General features: G+C 41.4%; 3 long non-coding RNA genes across 3 annotated transcripts; all 3 read left to right on the top strand.

The window, feature by feature from the left end:
- Positions 1 to 653: 653 nt before the first annotated feature.
- LOC115384532 (uncharacterized) lies at positions 654 to 3083 on the top strand. Its single transcript, XR_003930893.1, has 3 exons — positions 654 to 730; positions 2056 to 2239; positions 2412 to 3083. It is a non-coding gene; the product is annotated as an uncharacterized LOC115384532 (long non-coding RNA).
- A 5033-nt stretch (positions 3084 to 8116) lies between these two features.
- Positions 8117 to 12560, top strand: LOC115384555 (uncharacterized). The gene is made up of 3 exons (XR_003930898.1): positions 8117 to 8224; positions 11061 to 11241; positions 11402 to 12560. It is a non-coding gene; the product is annotated as an uncharacterized LOC115384555 (long non-coding RNA).
- A 1705-nt stretch (positions 12561 to 14265) lies between these two features.
- Positions 14266 to 19676, top strand: LOC115384526 (uncharacterized). The gene is made up of 3 exons (XR_003930889.1): positions 14266 to 14395; positions 15660 to 15840; positions 19028 to 19676. It is a non-coding gene; the product is annotated as an uncharacterized LOC115384526 (long non-coding RNA).
- Positions 19677 to 19987: the final 311 nt, after the last annotated feature.

The following is a 19987-nucleotide window of genomic DNA, read 5'->3' as shown; positions in this document are numbered from 1 at the left end:
AAGAACTTGATCATGTAATATTAAATCTACATTCTTTGGGACGATGTTACTGGTCGTGACAATAAGGGTTCATTTGAAGACTGTCTTTACTGCATTTAGCAAGGTGTTTTTTTCAGGTGTAAAAACTTTGATTTCAACATTTCTGATGTTAATCACACTTCTTCCTTTGCTTTTGTACTTATTCTTTATTTTCCTGAATAAAGTCGATGTTTTCACACAAATAAGAAGTTTCTTTTTTTTCTTCAAATATTAAAAAAATGTTTGTTTCTTTCTTTTTAGTATCGTTATTAATAAGAGTTTGAAACCCACTGGTTGTGGGTTCAAACACCGTCCAGGGTCTGTCTGTGTTGAGTCTTCATGTTCTCTCCCTGTGTGTGGTCAGTCGTTTCCTCCAGGTGCTGCTGTTTCCTCCACAGTCGGTTAAAAACAGGAATGAGAGGCTCACTGATGACCCAGCGCTGTGTGTGTGTGTGTGTGTGTGTGTGTGTGTGTGTGTGTGTGTGTGTGTGTGTGTGTGTGTGTGGGTGTGTGGGTGTGTGTGTGTGTGTGTGGGTGTGTGGGTGTGGGTGTGGGTGTGGGTGTGTCTGAAAAGAACATGTACTTCTCCCCTGCCAGCAGGGGGCAGCACAGAGCTGCGGCTTCCTTGTTCAGTTATTTGTGACTTGCAGATATTTTCAGCTGCGTCAAAACGCTCCAGGAAAGCTTCACCACGGTTCATCCGGTTTGACAGGTTTGTTATTTGTTCTTAAAACTCTCCAATAATCATAGAAAATCTCTTTTTGTTGTGTTGAAAGTGAAAGTATTCACTTTTACACAAAGAGACAGACGGAATGAAAGATTTTTCTCGAGTTTTAACTTCAGTTAAGAGTTTGACCTTTGACCAAACTACAAATAAATATCTGCCGTTCTTTTTCCTCCAAGAGTCATGTTTGCACACATTCTTGTCTGCTATAATATAATGTAATAATGGGAGCATTCAGGTTTTTAGAAGCAGAAGAAGGTTTATTGTCCTTTAAAAAAAAGCTCCCTGACTCTTTTGCCTTGTTGTGGATTTTATTGATCTTTCTGTACATGACTGAGCACACAGGAATCTGTTGTTAACCTTTTGTGAGGCACTCAGTAAAATGTTTACAGTGGTGTCAGTCTTCACCAAAAAAAAAAAAGTTTTTTTCCTTTGTAACAAAATTATGACAACCTGACCTACATGACATCCTTTTACACAACCTATAGTATGAAAATAGGCTCAGGAAGAGGTTTCACTCAGTGTTCTAAAAGTCAGAAGAAGCCAGTTGAAGCAGCTTTTAGTTCCTCTAACTGTGAAACAAACTTCCTGCTGACACGGACTTAAAACACTGTTGTTTGCTCAGAGTTTCCAAAAAAGACCATGTATTATTGTATTACCTTAATCTTAATGTTTTCTGTGCTTTCTTCTCTTCACTTCTTTTATTCTCTTTATTGATCGCCGTGCTCTCATGTATTTCCTTGTAAAGCCCTGTTGTGTCGTAACGCTGCAATTTAAAAAAACCCTGTTTGAAGACAAGTTACTGCAAGAAAAGCAGTCAGAAAAGCAATAAGATTAACATGAGATTTGTTTTCTGAGAAAAAGTTATTTTATTGTTTCCATGGATGAATGTAAAATGAACCATGCAGGGTTAAAATGATCAGGGAAGATGAACAAAACACATGAAACAATCCAGTTTTTGACACTTTCACATCAGCAGAGTGGTCACCTCCCCTCGAAAAAAACCTGAACAATTTCACTCATTTTACTAATTTGCTTACATTGTATCCCCATTTATGAATTTTTTTTTACGGCAGCATTCAATTGCAAGTGATTTTTTTTTTTAATCAAACTGATTTATGTTCTAATCGTTGCTTAATCAGCTTGACCTTTCCCTCTGCTTTCATCATGAATCTCCATATTTAAAGTTAAAGTTTGAGCTCTATGTAAAGCGATACGCTGAAACTCAGAAGAAGCTGTGAACTGTGACAGTCGGGATGTGTTGATATTTGTATGCATGCTTAATCCTGCTTTCTGTCTCTCTTTCTGTCCAGACAAAATGAGCATCATTAACGTGACCACCGTCTTCTTCGCTTTGCTGACCCTCATCTATGGGAATCATGGTGCAGACTCTGATCCGTGCATCAACAAAAGCAGCGTGACAAGCTACAATAATTTTGTCCAAAGACATGTCCTCCAAACTGTTTTCGACAGAAATTCTCTGCAAGCATGGGAAAGGTGAATACAAACATTTGAATTTCTCTACTTTTGCTCATTTTCAATGTGTGATCCAGCTGTAGCTGGCAGTCAGGCTGCATCAGTGGTAAAGAGGCGGTCAGAGATCTCATTGATGTCTGTATTCTGTGTCTCTGTGACGTGTCTAACACTGAGTGTTGATTTCATCCTGAAGCTATTTGAGGGCTCAGCAGCTGTGGTGCCGAGTCCCCAGACAGTCCTTCTTGGAGCCCAGCCAGAATGTGGAGAACATCTGCACCAACGGCTGGAGGCTGTCGAACGGAAGAAAAAAGAACCTGTGTATCAGCGGGTCAGATATGACCGTTTATGATGTGACAACAACGAATACCAACAACGGCTGCAGGATTCACGTTCAGAGAAGACAGACTCGTGTGATTGTAGCGTGTGATAAGGTTGGAAACCGCTGCCTTCCTGTTCACTATGAGAGATACACAAACCAACAGGCGACACAGATTCCCTGCTAAAATCGACAAGATTCATAACTTCAGAGTTCACTTCAATTCACTCTGGAAAGAAAAAAGACATTGATTGACATCAACTTGATTCTTATCAAATACTTTACGCTGTGTTTTGTTTACTAATTGTTTTTTGTTTGTCATTTATAATGAAAGTTTAAAACAAATTGACCTTCTTCATTAACACTGCAGAATGCTTCACTTTCAAATAAGGATGGACCGATATCGATACCAGTATCGGGTCTGATGCTGCAGCTGCCCTCATACTTATAAACCATCCCCAGTACAACCCGGCTAAAACTTTCTAACGTCTCGCTGTGTGATTCATTGTTGATATCAGGCTGTGAATAAAGTCAATCTCTGAAAACTGATGTTGATGGAGCCCTGTTTTTATTTCTATAGAGGTTCTGGGTGGGACGGCTGCAGGGTGGGACTCAGAGGAGTGGACGTGCAGCAGTGTGATCTCTGCAGTAGTAAAATATCATCATGGAGGCAGCTCAGCATCTGCATCGACACCACGGACTCCACCAGCTTTGAAGACTCAAGTTATTTACTCTGCTCCCTCGAGCCAATGACGCCTCTCCTCCAGGGTGACATTGACAGCCAGTAGTTCCTGGTCTCCCACATTGCAGTGGTGCTTCGCATCAGTGAGTTTCCTGGAGAGAAAAGCACAGGGATGTACCCAACTATCGGTGGGTGAGAGCACCGCCCTGATACCGAGGTTTGAAGCATCCACCTCCACAATAAAGTGCAGATCAGGGTCTGGCAGGACCGGATCTTCAGTGAACCTCCACTGGAGTTCTGTGAAGGAGGTCTCAGTTTGCAGGGACCACTCGAAGGTGGAAAGTAAAGAGGTGAGGGAGTGCAGGGGTGCAACTACTGTACTAAAACCGAATAAAGCGACGGTAGAAGTTGACGAATCCCAGGAAGCGTTGAAGCTCCTTACGGTTGGTGGGAGCGGGCCACTCCCTGACTGCCCTCACCCTCTCAGAGTCCATCTCCAGTCAGACCTCTCTGATCACGTATCCCAGGAACAACACCCTGGGTACGTGGAACTCCAGTTTCTCAGCCTTGACATGTAGCTGATGATCCAGGAGTCTCCGCAGCACCTGACGGACATGTTGGATGTGAGAGGGAAGGTCTGTGGAGAAGATCAGGATGTCGTCCAGATAGACAAACAGTGACATTAAGAAGCTCTCGATGCACGTCATTTACAAACCCTTGAAACACAGCTGGGGCGTTCGTAAGTCCAAAACATGTTCTTCAGAGGGATTGATAGAAATTCTCTTTCAGAATGGGAAAGGTGAATATCAACATTTGAATTTCTGTACTTTTGCTCCATTTTGAATGTGTAATTGAGCTCTAGCTGAGCTGGGAGTCAGTCTGCATCAATGGTAAAGTGGCGGTCAGAGATCTCACTGATGTCTTTATGACGTGTGTAACACTGAGTATTGATTTCATCCTGAAGCTCTTATAAGCCCAGGACGGCCAGCACATCTGAGAACAGCAAATGAACAGCCCAAAATCATCCAGAGCTCTTCCATTTATTCATTACACCAGGACACAGTGGCAGCATCTCCCCACAACAGGCAACCCAGGTGTGTGTGCCCAAACCCTTTATATAGCTGGGACCAAACCATCCATGTGGAGTGCTGAGGGTTGCGCTCAATCACATTAACAGTTATTAAATTAGTGCTATTTACAATTAAGTATCCTATTGACATCATTCAACACTCACTCTATGTACAAAAACAAACAGTTCTATCTTCTCCATTTATACATTTAAGTTCCCTTTAAACCACGCATTACAAATCCCTCAGTGAAACCTCCCCTCCGCAGGGCTCCACTTGGGTCAGTCCAATAAGGGTGACGATGTGCAGCTGGCCTGCACTCACATGGGCGTGCTTCCATGCCAGTGCCCCGGCCAATCACCTCAAAGACAGAGAACTGGTGAGAAGTTAAACAAACAAATCGATGTGAAAACTAAACAAGGATCCAATCTTCAGTGAACACAAAACCATCTATAAAAGAAAAACCTACACCTAAATGAAGACCTAAATAAATGACATGAAGACCTAAATAAATGCGTGAAGACCAGTGGCGTAGCTGGGATGTATTCCACATGGGTTTTCATTTGTGTCAAAGGGGCCCGCATGTTTGGCATGCATTGCACATAAGAGTAGAGGACAGAAAAAAGCCAAAAAAGTGCAGTAAATAATAATAATAACATTGCGCATGTTCTATCCACAAGGAATCTAGGTCTTTTGAGTACAGGAACTACTTGTGATACAGCTTAACTGCTACGAAGTAAATAAAATGTGCGGAAACGATGGTTCAGTTCTTGTCTGTTACTGAAAAAACGGTGCATCGCGTCATTGAACATATCACCAGGGGCCCCTCTTCTTCTGTGGCGTCTGTGTAAAATAAGGTTGAACATGCAAACAGCACACCTTGTGGCATGAATTGCAAATGCAGTCATGGCCCCATTAGGTAGGTTTCTGACGTGTCATTGTAAATTATCCAGGGGGTTTCAAGTTGCGTCGCTGATGTCCGCCGTCTGTCGGGGCCCCCTATCAGCAACTAACCAGTGAGTAATCGTAAAGGGCCCCATGCGGGGGACTTTCGACACGCTGTCGTCGCAGTGTCTAGTGTAGCGCCTTTAATTTGTCATTGAAATTGACTGATGTCAGCCGTCCCTCGGGACCCCCTTCAGCTCGGGGCCCGATGTGTAGCGGCGCCTCTGACCGGAGAGAAGCAGCTGCTGCTCATTCCGCCTCGGATTTAAAGCTAGGGTCAGCAATCTTGGAAAACTAGCATGTAGCACGAATGTAGCATCTCCCCAAGGCTCCGCCCAGCTCCCACCCCATTGGAGGAGCTCCCGTTGGGAGCGAACGCACTGGACGCGGAAGCACCACGTGCACGGAGTTTGTGATCGCCTCCAATGTTATTAACCTTTCTGACTGCCCGCACACAACGCGCATAGGAGCGCAGCGCGCCCGGTTCTATTTTTCACGCGAGCCGCAAGCACCGAGACCGTCTTGGCAACAAGCGCGCACGCTGAACCAGGGTCAGTGCACGCCATTGAGATGTATGCGCAGGGGGCTGGTAGAACGGCGAAGGGATTTGATTTGTTTCTTAAGAGCAGTCCGCGCCTTACGATTGGTCGGTTTTTACTGTCCTGTGGCCGCTACAGTGGTCAGATTGTTTCCGCACTTTTTTTCCGTACACATAATGTATTGACTTCTCCCAGGGGGCAAGGAGCATTTCACTCAGTATGACAAAAAGTGCTTTTGGACAACATTGTCTACCCGAGCTTTAAACAAACAAACAAAAATGCTCTGCAGTGGATTTCACCACAAGAGGACCCGTGGGTTTTCATAACCCACCAACCCTACGTGAATCACACCTCTGGTGAAGACAGAAACTAAATGAAAATGTACAGAATAGAAAGTAAGTGGCAGGAAACACCTGATTAGTGAGGACTGGCTGACAGCTTCCTCACATATCATAACCACAAAGACCAGCACCGGCTGCACGATTCGCCTGGAGAAAGTACAGAATCTTGTGGTTGTGGCGTGTGACAAGGTTGATAACATCTGCCGTCCTGTTCACTATGAGAAATACAACCACCAACAGGGATCAAACATTCCCTGCTCACCTCAGCAGGATTTATAAGTTCACTTCAGTTTACTTTGAAAAAGAAAGGCATTAATGTCAGCTGGATTCTGAAGTACTCCTTCTTGCTGTCTTTTGTTTTATGATTTTTTTTTGCGATCCATATTGACCATCAAATCTAAACAAATTAATATTCTTTATTAACACTGCAGGATGTTTCCCTTTCCAGCAGGGATGCAGCGATATCGATTCGAGCGTCGGGTCTGATGCTGCAGCTGCACTCAAAAACAATCCCAAATAAAACCCAGTAAGTTTTCCAGGATGACGTTCATCAGCAACATTGGCTGCAGGGAGACAAGGGGGGACGAATGATGTCTGCTGTTTGGACATTCTTTAATACCAATGAGAACGAAAACATTAACAGACTGTAAATAATGATTTGTCAAAAAAAAAAAAAAAGAAACAATCAATCAATCGAGAAATGTAGTTCACATAACACCAGGAAGTTAATCAGAAGTGACATGAGGTCAACCAGAGTTAATCCTGAATGATTTCAATAAAAACATTTCTCACGGTTTTCTTTCACAATATTATTATTGGCGCCAGCTCAGGAAGGGGGGTTCTGCCGGGGCTGCAGCCCCCCCACCCCCCCCTGGTGGCGGCTGCAAGCTGTAGCACCTTACATTAGAGTTGACTGTAAACTCACAAAAAAAAAAAAAAAAAAAACACTATAAAAATATAAAAAGTCTGTGTGGAATGGATTTACACAGAGCTGTGGGAATATGTGGAAAAATCTATTTAAAGGAAATGAAATTTAAATAGCTTGTTGAGGAGACTCCTCCCTCACCCGGAAGCAGCTTCTTCACAATCAAACGACAACGATGGCAGACAGCAAGCAGAAGAGAGAATATCAGATTTTTCATCTGTTTATCGCTTGCCGTGGGTTTGCAGGACTTGTGTTCATCTGATGATGCTTTTTTTTAATCTATCCTTACTACTTGTCCTGTCAGAGGGAGTGAGTTTTGAAGTATAGACCCACCTGACTGGTTTTTTGTTTTTTGTTTTTTTGCATCTTCAACACCAAGGACAGCGCCTAAAATGGCAGCGATTAACTGCTGTGAAAGTGTTTTCGTTCCCGTCTGTTCTTGTTACATAGTGAATTGCTGCCGATCTCCTTATGGAGAAAAAATGTAATAAAGTTTGAATTTGTTAGAACTTCTTAATGTTTATTTCTGTGTATCATACGGTTTCCAGCCAGTTGCCTGCTATAACAGCAGCACAGAATGCAAACACGTCCCTCCTTCATTCATTCAGTGAGCTCTCTCTACTTAAACACCTTCCCGCGCGCCTGATTATGGCTGTTTGGCAATTAATACAGTCTGCTACTGCTGAAAATCATGTAGATAATGTCATTATTCAAAGAACATGATCTTGTAATATTGAAAATCTCCATTCTTTAGTAAGATGTTACTGGTAGTGACACTAAGGGTTCATTTGAAGACGGTCTTCACTCCATTTAGAAAGTTTTTTAGGAAGGTTTTAGGAAGTTTTTTTTTAGGGTAAAAACTTTGATCTCAATATTTCGGATGTTAATCACACTGCTTCCTTTGCTTTTGTACTTATTCTTTATTTTTCTGAATAAATTAGATGTTTTCACACAAATGAGAAGTTTCTTTTTTTCCTTCAAATAATAAAGATTGTTTGTTACTTTCTTTTTAGTGTTGTTATTATGAAGGACTGAGTGTCACTGAAAACAACATGTACTTCTCCCCCGCCAGCAGGGGGCAGCACAGAGCTGCAGCTTCCGCGTTCAGGTGTGTGTGTCTTGCAGATGTTGGCAGCTGTGGACAAAACGCTCCAGGGAAGCTTCTTCATCACGGTTCATCCGGTTCAAAAGGTTCGTCATTTGTTCTTCAAACGCTCCAGTAATCATAGAAAATCTGTTTTTGTTCTGTTTTCATTCTGTATTCATGTAGATAATCCGTTCTATAAAGTGAAAGTGAAAGTATTCAGTTTTACACAAGGAGACAGACGTAATGAAAGATTGTTCAGTAGTTGTAACTTCATTTAATAGTTTGAACTTTGTCCAAGCTTTACTGATAAACGCTGTCGCTTTAAAGGCCTCCTGAGCCTTTTGTCTTGTTGTAGATTTTATTGATCATTCATGACTGAGCACACAGGAAACTGTTGTCAAAACCCTTTATGAGGCACTCAGTAAAAAAATTACATTTTAATTTTAATAGGCATATTTGTAGTTTTTGGTGTCAGTCTCCATCAAAACATTTTTTTCTTTGCAATAAAAATATGGCAGAAAATGACCACCATGTACTTAAACTTAAAGGGGAACAGTCGTTTTTACAATCTGGACCTTATTTCACATTCGTAACAACAACATTTACTCACCCGTTTGACTTTCGTGTGATTTGCAGTTGGTTCGGAGATAATTAGATGCTCCCATATACAACAGCAGCGGGCGGGGCACCGACATGCAGCCGTTACAGACGCTCTTTTCTCTTATGTTTGTTGTGGTGTGGTAGATATATGTAAATGTATTAACTCAGCATCACTTAACGCTATTGGGAAGTCTGTAAAGCGGCTAGATTGAGCAACTCTCCGGGAGCGCTGAAGTGATGACGTCATCACACTGCGCCGTGGCGCACATTCATTCTGTTTGTTTACATGGAATTAGCGTCTCTGCTCTGCAGTTAGACCACGGCATCTCGATCGGCTTTTTAGACACTCACAGTTTATTTTCAGCTGGTTTTAACTTTGGTACAATGGTTCCAGTGTGCATATATCCTGGCTGTGAAAGTAAAATGACCAGCTGGACGTCATTGAGCTCACAGGCTCCCACTTCGTGACCGGGATTTATTGAAGCCCATCCAGAGAATGAACCTGAAAAAGAATGCCATTCCAGCGGCTGCAGGAGGACAGGTCCAGGTAACGTGATGCTTTTATTTTTTCCTTTACTAATGTCTAGATGTTAGGATGTTTACTGTTTAGTTCATTTGAGCAACAAAAGGATGATACAAGTATATCTGTCAATGACAAGAGTTGTACATAAACAGTAAAATATTCTGTACACTGTTGCTCAAAAGGAGTAGGAACAAGTTTCTAACATTCTAGCCAACTCTAGACATTAGTAAAGAAAAAAACGAATAGCATTAGCATCACGTTACCTCGACCTGTTCTTCTCCTGCGGCCGCTGGAATGGCATTCTTTTTAAGGTTCATTCTCTGGATCTTCTGGCCTTCATTTCTTTCCTGAACTGGGAAGAAGTCCTCAGATGTGAAGTGGGCACTACACACCCGATAATCCAAACGTCGTAAAGTTTGAACTTTGATGCTGGGGTCCATGTTGAGCGCTATTAGCCATAGCTTCAATAAATCCCGGTCACGCAGTGGGAGCCTGTGAGCTCAGTGACGTCCAGCTGGTCATTTCACTTTCACAGCCAGGATATATACACACTGGAACCATTGTACCAAAGTTACAACCAGCTGAAAATAAACTCTGACTGCCTAAAAAAGCCGATCAAGATGCCGTGGACTGACTGCAGAGCAGAGACGCTACTTCCATGTAAACAAACAGAATGAATGTGCGCCACGGCGCAGTGTGATGACGTCATCACTTCAGAGTTCCCGGAGAGTTGCTCAATCTAGCCGCTTTACAGACTTCCCAGTAGCGCTAAGTGATGCTGAGTTAATAAATGTACATGTATCTACCACCCCACAACAAACATAAGAGAAAAGAGCGTCTGTAACGGCTGCATGTCGGTGCCCCGCCCGCTGCCGTTATATGGATATGGGAGCATCTAATTATCTCCGAACCAACTGCAAATCACACGAAAGTCAAACGGGTGATTAAATGTTGTTGTGACGAATGTGAAATAAGGTCCAGATTGTAAAAACGACCGTTCCCCTTTAAAGCACCAACAAATAATGTTGTAGCGTTACGACACTGAAGCAAATACTGGGAACTACTTTTTCTTTTGAGATCACTACGCCCAGACGCCATGTTTAGTAAGTAGTTCCGTCTTAGCAATCTTAACATTAATAACTCAATCTCATAATTTTGCATTAATATTTCACAGCGTAGTGAATGTGTGGATTATAACGTGTCCACCAAAGTGTTTTGGGGTTGTTGGATTGTGTATTTGATGAGTTTGACGAGGGGGAACCAAAATACCGTTCACCTCCATTGTGTTCGTCCCGAAAACCTTCCCCAACTCACGTTTGAATAAACAACAGCTCGCCCTCACAAAAAAAGTAAGTATGCTGTTCAAAATGACTAAGGAATTGTGCTAAATGGGCCAATTTGCCAAAATGTTGAAGTATCCCTTTAAAAACCTTGTTTGAAAGCAAGTTACTGCAAGAGAAAAGCAGTTAGAAAAGCAATAAAATTAATAGAAGATTTTTTTCCTTATAAATAGCTGTTTTATGATCGATAAGCATAAAATGAACCATGTAGAGTTAAAATGATCAGAGCAGATGAAGAAATCACATGAAACAGTTCAGTATTTACCTCTTTAACATCAGCCGAGCGGTCACCTCCCCCGGAACCAAACCAGCACAGTTTCACTCTGAATATCAATTCGTCTACATTATATTTACTTTTGTGTAAAGTGATACGCTGCAACTTAGAAGAAGCTGTGAATTTGTGACAGTCGAGATGTGATGATATATATTTGCACATATGAAAGCTAAATCCTGCCTTCTTTCTCTCTCTCTGTCCAGGCATAATGAACATCGCTAACCTGACCGCCATGTTCTTCGAGGTAGTGAGCCTCTTCTCCGGGATCGTTGTGACAGACTCTCCTTGCACCAAGGAAAGCACCAGGGAGAAGTACAACGATTTTCTCCGAAAACATGTTCTTCAATATGCTTTCGATAGAAATTCTCTTCCAGCATGGGAAAGGTGAATATGAACATTTGAATTTCTCTACTTTTGCTCCATTTTGAATGTGTGATCCAGCTGTAGCTGGGAGTCAGGCTGCATCAATGGTAAAGAGGTGGTCAGAGATCTCACTGATGTCTTTATTCAGCATGTAACACTGAGTGTTGATTTCATCCTGAAGGTATTTGAGGGACCAGCAGCTGTGGTGCCGATTCCCCGTACAGTCCTTCTTGGAGAAGAGCCAGAAGGTGGAGGACATCTGCACCAGTGACCGGCGGGTGCTGAACGGCGGTAACCTGTGTATCAGCAGGGAAACGAAGGACATTTATGATATCATAACCACAAAGACCAGCACCGGCTGCACGATTCGCCTGGAGAAAGTACAGAATCTTGTGGTTGTGGCGTGTGACAAGGTTGATAACATCTGCCGTCCTGTTCACTATGAGAAATACAACCACCAGCAGGGATCAAACATTCCCTGCTCACCTCAGCAGGATTTATAAGTTCACTTCAGTTTACTTTGAAAAAGAAAGGCATTAATGTCAGCTGGATTCTGAAGTACTCCTTCTTGCTGTCTTTTGTTTTCTGATTTTTTTTTTTTTTTTGCAATTCATGTTGACCATCAAATCTAAAACAAATTAATATTCTTTATTAACACTGCAGGATGTTTCCCTTTCCAGCAGGGATGCAGCGATATCGATTCGAGCGTCGGGTCTGATGCTGCAGCTGCACTCATACTTAAAGCTCGTGTCCGGAGTTTTGAAAGAATGAGGTAAGCGGGGCGGGTGCTGCGTTGCAAACTCTCCTCTGCCTGGGCGAGTGTGCGTGCTGTCTGGCTGCGTGCACACATTGATTGACAGCATGACAAATTGGAAGCACGGAATCTATTGGCTGAAGCTGACCACCGCTTTTCCGGATAACATGGGCGTCTATGAGACGAAGGCGGAGCTCATAAATACATTTTTATATTGCTTTATGCTAATATTATATTATATTATATTATAGTATAGTATAGTATCGAACCAGACTGACACATTTAAGCTCTGTTAGAAAATGATACATACAGTGGAAACGAACAGAAACTCCGGACAGGAGCTTTAAAAACAATCCCAAATAAAACCCAATAAGTTTTCCAGGATGACGTTCATCAGCAACATCGGCTGCAGGGAGACGAGGGAGGACGAGCGATGTCTGCTGTTTGGACATTCTTTAATATCAATGACAATGAAAACATTAAAGCTAGGGTCGACGATGTTGTCCAAAAGCACTTTTTGTCATACTGAGTGAAATGCTCCTTGCCCCCTGGGAGAAGTCAATACATTATGTGGACGGAAAAAGATGCGGAAAAAATCTGACAACTGTAGCGGACAAAGGACAGTAAAAACTCCGACCAATCGGAAGACGCAGACCGCTCTTAAGAAACCAATAAGATGCCCCCCCCCCCCCCCCTCCCCTCATGTGAAAAATAGAAAGAAGCAGAAATGGCGCACGCTGCCGTTTTTTGCGGTGTTTTTCTCTTTACTGTCGCGTAAGTGAATGCCGATTATTGTCTCGAATGGCCTGCCATACGTGTTGTGTGCGGGCAGTCAGATAGGTTAACATGGGAGGCGATCAGAAACTCCGTGTGCGGCGCTTCTGCGTCCAGTGCGTTCCCCCATAACAGCGGGAACTCCTCCAATGGGGTGGGAGCTAGGCAGAGCCTTGGGGAGATGCTACATACAAATACATGTTACTTTTCCAAGATCGCCAACCCTAGCTTTAACAGACTGATGTTTTGCCAAAAAAAAAAAACAACAACAATAAATCAATTAAGAAATGTAGTTCACATAACACCAGGAAGTTAATCAGAAGTGACATGAGGTCAACCAGAGTTAAGCCTGAATTATTTCAATAACAAAAAGATTTCTCACTGCATATTGGCACTGCCTCAGGAAGGGGGGTTCTGCCGGGGCTGCAGCCCCCCCTGGTGGCAGCTGCAAGCTGTAGCACCTTACATTAGAGTTGACTGTAAACTTATTAAAAAAAAAAAAAAAAAAAAACTATAAAAATATAAAAGTCTGTGTGGAATACATTTACACAGAGCTGTGGGGATGTGTGGAAAAATCTATTTTAAAATAAATTAAATTTAATGTGTTTGTTGAGGAGACTCCTCCCTCACCCGGAAGCAGCTTCTTCGCAATCAAACGACAACGATGGCAGACAGCAAGCAGAAGAGAGAATGTCAGATTTTTCATCTGTTTGTTGCGTGCTGTGGGTTTGCAGGACTTGTGTTCATCCGATGATGTTCATGTTTTTTTTAATCTACTTGTCATGTCAGAGGTAGTGAGTTTTGAAGTATAGACCCACCTGACTGGTTTTTTGCATCTTCAGCACCAAGGACAGCGCCTAAAATGGCAGGGATTTACTTCTGTGAAAGTGTTTTCGTTCCCGTCTGTTCTTGTCTTATACTGAATTGCTGCCGACCTCCTTAAGGAGAAAACGATGTAATAAACTGTGAATTTGTTAGAACTTCCTAATGTTTATTTCTGTGTATCATACGGTTTCCAGCCCGTAGCCTGAGTGGCGATGCGCTTTACAGCAGGGAACAAAATGCAAACTCCTTCATTCATTCAGTAGTGCGCTCTCTCTACTTAAACACCTTCCCGCGCGCCTGATTATGGCTGTTTGGCAATTAATACAGTCTGCTAACGCTGAAAATCATGTAGATAATGTCATTATTCAAAGAACATGATCATGTAATATTGGAAATCTCCATTCTTTAGTAAGATGTTACTGGTAGTGACACTAAGGGCTCATTTGAAGACGGTCTTCACTCCATTTAGAAAGGTTTTTTTTCACGGTAAAAACTTTGGTCTCAATAGTTCTGATGTTAAACACAGCTTCCGTTGCTTTTGTACTCATTCTTTATTTATCTGAATAAATTCGACGTTTTCACACAAATAAGAAGTTTCTTTTTTTTCTTCAAATAATAAAGATCGTTTGTTTCTTTCTTTGTAGTGTTGTTATTATGAAGGACTGAGTGTCACTGAAAACAACATGTACTTCTCCCCCGCCAGCAGGGGGCAGCACAGAGCTGCAGCTTCCGTGTCCAGGTGTGTGTGTCTTGCAGATGTTGGCAGCTGTGGACAAAACGCTCCAGGGAAGCTTCTTCATCACGGTTCATCCGGTTTAACAGGTTCGTCGTTTGTTCTTCAAACTTTCCAATAATCATAGAAAATCTGTTTTTGTTCTGTTTTCATTCTGTATTCATGTAGAAAATCCGTTCTATAAAGTGAAAGTGAAAGTATTACGTTTTCCACAAAGAGACGGAATAAAAGATTTTTAAGTAGTTTTAACTTCATTTAATAGTTTGAACTTTGTCAAAGCTTTACTGATGAACTGTCCCTTTAAAGGCTTCCTGAGCCTTTTGTCTTGTTGCGGATTTTATTGATCATTCTGTTCATGTCTGAGCACACAGGAAACTGCTGTTAACCCTTTATGAGGCACTCAGCTAAATGTTTACATTTTAATTTTAATGCTAAAATATGTGTGTTTTTTGGTGTCAGTCTTAATCAAAACATTTTTTTTCTTTGTAATAAAAATATGACAGAAATCGACCACCATGACATCGTTTTACACAACGCATGAAAGTAGGCTCAGGAAGAGGTTCACTCAGTGTTCTTAAAGTCAGAAGAAACAAGCTGAAGCAGCTTTTAGTTCCTCCACCTGTGGAACAAACTTCCTGCTGACACGGATTTAAAACACTGTTGTTTGCTCAGAGTTTCCAATAAATAGCATGTTTAATTTTATTGCCTCCATCTTAATGTTTTCACTTCATTTATTCTCTTTTTCATGTGTTTATTGATCACTGTGCTCTCATGTATTTCCTTTATTTCCTTGTAAGGCCCTGTTGTGTTGTAATGGTGTAATAAAAAAAAACCTGTTTGAAGACAAGTTACTGCAAGAAAAGCAGCTAGAAAAACAATAAAATGAACGTTATATTTTTTCTTATAAAAAGCTATTTTAGAGTGTTACTATGGATGAATACAAAATGAACCAAGCAGAGATAAAATGATCAGAGAAGATGAACAAAACACATGAAACAATCCAGTTTTTGACCCTTTAAGAGTGGTCACCTCCCCCGGAACAAAGCCGTTCACTCATCTCACTCATTTTATTAATTTGCTGACATTATGTTCACTTTTTTCTTTCTTTTCTTTTTTTTTTTTTTTTTTACAACAGCATTCAATTGTAAATGTTTGTTTTTTCAAACAAAAGTAATTTATTTGCTATTTGTTGCTCAGTTGTCTTGACTTTTCCCTCTGCTTTCATCATATATCTCCATATTTAAAGTTAAATTTTGAGCTCTGAAGCTGTGAATTTGAGACAGTCGGGATGTGTTGATGTATATTTGCATGCAGAAACGCTAAATCCTGCTTTCTGTCTCTCTTTCTGTCCAGACAAAATGAACATCATTCACCTGACCAGCATCTTCTTCACTTTGCTGACCATCTTTGGGCGTCATGGTGCAGACTCTGATCCGTGCACCGAAGAAGCATGTGAATTGAAATACAATAACTTTCTCAAAAGACATGTTCTTCGGGAGAATTTTGATAGAAATTCTGAAACAGCATGGAAAAGGTGAATACAACCATTTGAATTTCTTTGCTTTTGCTCCATTTTGAGTGAGTGATCCAGCTCTGGCTGGCAGTCAGGCTGCATCAGTGGCAGGGGCGTCACTAGGTTGAAGTTCAAGGGGGTTTCGCCCCCAGGACATGCACAGGATGTGAGCGATGGCAGCACAAAACTCCACAAACCGCTAACAAAGACTGAAAAATTATTCATCATTATTTCTGGGTGTTTTTTTTTTAATTTTTTTGATACAGTGCAAGTACAAACAAAGGTTTGCAAAGTAACAGTGTATTTACAGCTGCAGTCCTCAAACCGGGGTCCCTTTAGCCCCATTAGTTAGTGAGTCAGAACTTAGGGTCCATGAATTCTTATAAAGTAAATTAATAATACATTTACAAACAAAAAAAAGTGTATATCTACATGTGGGTGGCAATGCACCAATAAACAAACTAATCACTCCCAGAGCTATGGACCAATAAAAACTCGGACATGTCTGATATACATCACTAAATCTGTGATCTTGCATCACACACAGCTCCTGCCTGGACTCAGAGTTTTTAGCTCGTGACGATGGAAACATATTTAAATCAGCCTCTTCATCAAGTGGTGCTCAGTCTAAACCGGCAGAACTGAGAAGATACCGTGACCTTGATCTGGAGTTTGGTTTCTTTGAGAACAGCGACAGAAAGCCAAGATGTGTGTGGAGTCTTCAGCTGGTAGCAGATGAAGCCATGAAGCCACCGAGTTAAATCAGCTCCTGATCACCAAGAACCAGAGTTCAGAGACTAAACAGAGGAGAGAGTGAGCCTGAAAACAGGAATGGTGAATTTGACTGTAACTTCAGAAAAAGCCCAGAGAGCTTTTGGTTTAGTGGTGGAGGAAGATCTTAGTCTGTTTGTCATCCATCATTCCAAAAATAGAGAAACCGTGTTGTGAGAAACAGCCTCGCCTCCTCACTCAGACTCACTAAGATTGCACCTGTGTTTAAAATGATAGAAATTGTTTTGAAATTACTCCAGTTTCATTGGGTTAGGTTCATTTCTATTACACATATCTTAAATTAAAGGTGCATTAAGGAGTTTTTCAACTTTAAAAATACTTATTTTCCACCATAAATATGTTCCACATTTTTAATGCTGTGTACAATGTGCCCTGACATATTCATTACAAGTACCTCTAACAGCGCTAAATTGTCACTTGAAAGTCACAGTGCCGGTCCGGCACCAGCATTTTTTTGGGGAGAATTTGAAAGGAATGACGTAATGCGCGCTCCAGCTGGTTCGGTTTCATTTTGTCCGCCATTACTCCGCCAGATGCTTAGTGAGCAACAACTGAGCAGGATCTTCCAGAAAGTAAGAACAGACTGGCTTCTAGCACTGCCACAGCTCCACACAGACTCCACCAGGTAAAAGAAACTTCAATTTTACTTGAGCGCTACTAAACGAGCGAAGACGGAGTTCCTCTCTTCCGTGCACGCGAGCCACAGGCACGACTTTTTCACTAAGCTGCATTACGCCCAAGGCCTGCAGGGGGCGCTGTTTCGCATAAAACATGCAAACTCCTTAATGCACCTTTAAGGTTTCAACATAAAACAAATAGATCATTTGGCTTTTGTTGTTGCAAATGTCAGATTGTGTTTAATTAACATGAGGATTATGAGGCATCCTTGAAAAATGTTCTCCCCTGTAGAAGTCCCTGGATCCAGACAGTTTGAGAACCCTGGTCGATAATGTTAAATCCAAGTTTTAATTTTCAGACAAGGAGCATTTAGTTTATTCAGAAGGGACTTTCTGCTCTTAACTGGAGTTAGTACTACCAGCAGTGATCAATACTTCCTTAAAAAAAACCTTCATATATAAATGTTTCATCCATCAGTCAACGTTCCTCGCTTAAAGTTCTATTTCGCTCCATGTTTCAAAGTCGCAGCCTGCAGGTACCAACTGCATGTCAGGTTATGGGGAAAACCTGGACAGGATTTATGGTAGAGGTGTCCCTGACTAAGAATTTCCATAGTCGAATCTGATTCGTCTGATCCTGCTGATCGTGGACTGATCGTCCAATCTGTCATCTTTTTTTTCAGAATCATTTGAGTATAAGCTACAGCAGAATGTTGCAGTAATAAAAAAAATAAATAAATAAAATAAAAAGCACAGGCAGGTAAAATAACACTTTTACTTTGTTCCTACACACTGAAACACAGACAGGGACAAAGTGTCGTAACTTTAAACATCAAACAAATTAAGTGTAGTTCAAATGACCATAACTTAATCACACTGTCGGGTCCATTTCGCAGCGCAACATCCATGCAAAAACAAAGACTAAATTAAATAGAATTAGACTTTTAGATAAATGTAAAAAAATATATATAATAATCTAAAATATTACTAGTGATAAGAAAGGAGCTGCTGACACAACTTGCATTTGACTTTGTTTGGATAATCTTTGACTTGTTCTGAAGTTTTTTTCCTGACATTTTGAGCCTTTTAAAGTTAAGCCAAATCACCACCAAGATGCTGCTCTGTGATGGAGCTCTGCAACTCGGATTGTGCCACTCACCATGGTGGTTCATTCACAAACACTAAATAGACAGAACATTGAATAAAACTACAAGTTAAGTAAAAATTTCCACAGTGTATTTGATATATCATGTTTATTTGAAAAAACAAACAAACAACGAAAGCATTTCTATGTAAGATCACTCATTCAGCACCCCCATACAGCTGGAATGGAATGGTCCTCGTTTAATAACCACATTTTGCAATGCTTGACTGTATGATTGGCCGTCGAATTAGGCCCCTTGTAACGGATCATCGAATCGTCGAATATCTGAAGACACCCCTAATTTTTAGTGATGTTGTCGTTCTATGTATGAACGAGTGGAATGGATTCACTGTCGGTCTCTCTATTGGGGAAACTGACAGTTTATTGTTCATATTTAAGTAAATAATAAACTGTTATATGATAATTCATTTAAAATAATATTCTAACCGGTTTAAAGTAGAATATTAATTTATAATAAAAAAAAGTTTTCTTAAATAACCCCAAATAATTTAGGGGGCCTAAGAAAATTTTAGGGTGGCTTCAGTCCCCTAAAATAGGCCAAACAACGCCACTGATCAATGGTAAAGTGGCAGTCAGAGATCTCATTGATGTCTTTATGATGTGTGTAACACTGAGTGTTGATTTCATCCTGAAGCTATTTGGACAAGAAGCAGCTGTTGAACCGACCCGGAGCCAAGGTCCAGTCCTTCTTGGAGCCCAGCCAGAATGTGGAGGACATCTGCACCAATGGCTGGCGGGTGTTGAATGGAAGAAGTAAAAACCTGTGCATCAGCAGGTCAGATATGACCGTTTATGATGTGACAACGAGAGACAACAACGGACAACTGATCCCTCCGATTCCTAAGCCAAGAAAGGGACCTGTGATTGTGGCGTGTGATAAGGTTGGAAACCGCTGCCTTCCTGTTCACTATGAGAAATACACAAACCAACAGGCGACAAAGATTCCCTGCTGAAATCGATGAGATTCATAACTTCACTGAGTTCACTTCAATTGCCTCTGAATAAGAAAGGCATTAATATCAGCTTGATTCCTATCAAATACTTTATGCTGTGTTTTGTTCACTTAAATCTAAAACAAATTGACCTTCTTCATTAACACTGCAGAATGCTTCACTTTCAAATAAGGATGGACCAATATTGATACCGGTATCGGGTCTGATGCTGCAGCTGCTCTCATACTTATAAACCATCCCCAGTACAACCCGGCTGATACTTTCTAACGTCTCGCTGTGTGATTCATTGTTGATATCAGGCTGTGAATAAAGTCAATCTTTGAAAACTGATGTTGGTGGAGCCCTGTTTTTATTTCTATAGAGGTTCTGGGTGGGACGGCTGCAGGGTGGGACTCAGAGCAGTGGACGTGCAGCAGAGTGATCTCTGCAGTAGTAAAATATCATCAGCATGGAGGCAGCTCAGCGTCTGCGTCGACACCACGGACTCCTCCAGCAGCCCTGAAGACTCAAGTTATTTCCTCTGCATCTGGAGAAATCGTCCAGAAAGAAGACTGAATGATGAAAGAATCTAAATTCTGAAGCAGATCAACCAAATCAAATCCTTTTAATTAGTTTAACTTGAACCCTGAACTTTCACTAAA

This window comes from Salarias fasciatus, chromosome 3 (assembly GCF_902148845.1).
Source record: "Salarias fasciatus chromosome 3, fSalaFa1.1, whole genome shotgun sequence".
NCBI classification, from domain to species: Eukaryota; Metazoa; Chordata; class Actinopteri; order Blenniiformes; family Blenniidae; genus Salarias; species Salarias fasciatus.
Note: the sequence above shows the minus strand (reverse complement) of the source record. Positions and strands in the feature narration are given on the sequence as shown.